This window comes from Aplysia californica, unplaced genomic scaffold (genome assembly GCF_000002075.1).
Source record: "Aplysia californica isolate F4 #8 unplaced genomic scaffold, AplCal3.0 scaffold00884, whole genome shotgun sequence".
In the NCBI taxonomy this organism is placed as follows: Eukaryota; Metazoa; Mollusca; class Gastropoda; order Aplysiida; family Aplysiidae; genus Aplysia; species Aplysia californica.
This window is the reverse complement of record NW_004798154.1, coordinates 9513-10843: the sequence shown is the minus strand read 5'-3', so window position 1 is coordinate 10843 and position 1331 is coordinate 9513. Positions and strand designations below refer to the sequence as shown.

The following is a 1331-nucleotide window of genomic DNA, read 5'->3' as shown; positions in this document are numbered from 1 at the left end:
CTCCGCCTTTTTGGTTTGACCCCAAACATTATGGACGTTGAATCCGGAGGTCTTATAGCTTAAATAACGTTACAGTTTTAATATGGGCGTCTCTTACCTGTATAGTCTGTACAATCTACGGAGCAGTGGGTAGTGAGTTACCTCCCTGGAGAGAAGAAAAAGGAAATAATAAACTACATCATCAAATGTGTTGTAGGCTTACATTCACACTATATCCAAGACTTTACTAGTACTCATATAGTCATCAAGGAAAAAACACAAATCACAAATCGCATCCTCTCACCAACAGTTAAAATTGTGAGGCAGCGTGGTTGAATCAGGCTCTCGTCAACATTTGGGCATGTCGAGTTATTGGTGTCATCTTAATGCTTGTTTACTTGTCTTTATTTTGAATGAAAAAAATATCCAGTTATCTTGAATACAAGTCGAGATATTTGTGAATGAAGGGGGTGGGGGTCACCTATTTTCAGAAGTACAATTAGTGAGAAAATGACCGCAAAGATTAGTTTTTTCTTAAGCTTAAGAGTCCGTGGTAACTGAAAATTAAAATTTTTTGTGCCCTCTATCGTTTTTTCAGAAAAATCCACCAAGAAAAGAGTAATTTAATGGGCATGAAAGGTGTTGAGCCAAATAACAAAATTTTGATAAAAATTCTCAAACCTGCAGAAAAATGCAAGTTTCTTCATTTTGATTATTTTGACGAGAGCCTGATTCCACCACGCTGCCTCACAATTACTGAAAAACGACGCACAGACGCATAAAACAGTACCTGAACAGTCCAATACGTAAGAAGGACTGTCACCTTATATATCCCATGATATACAAATTAATATAAGTCCGACTTGAAAAGGAGTGTTAATTAAGAACAGTTTTTGTGCATAGATCTTGCACCCCCCTCCCCCCTCCGGATACGTTTATAGTGAGCGGTGTAATCACCAGTCCAGAGCTGCTGTGAGAAAGACGGATATTGATTTTATTAGACAGAGCTGAATGCAAAATGTTCCCAGCCGACATAGTTTCGATTTCGCTCACCACCTCAATCACACGCCCCAATCACACACCTCAATGACACGCTTCAGCACACAGTAATTCATTCAAATAGGGTATCAAATGAAGAAACTTGGTCGCCCGGCGAACCGAATCAATCATTGCAGAAACACATGGCGAAAATCTGTTGTAATGGTCAATTCTCAGAACTTGAGAAAACCACTGTTTGTTGGATTGTTCGTTTGTTTATTAGTGAGCTTGTTTTTTGTTAGTTAGTTAGTTGGTTAGTTCGTCTGTTTGCCCGAGTACTGGGAAGCCCACACACACACACACACACACAAACA

General features: G+C 39.2%; 1 protein-coding gene across 1 annotated transcript in view; it reads right to left on the bottom strand.

Moving 5' to 3' along the window:
* LOC101854986 (lysosomal alpha-mannosidase) overlaps nt 1-150 on the bottom strand; it is a gene marked incomplete in the record, with an annotated part of 65201 nt that extends 65051 nt beyond the window's left edge. Inside the window, 1 exon segment of the mRNA XM_013089153.2 lies at nt 98-150.
* Nucleotides 151-1331: the final 1181 nt, after the last annotated feature.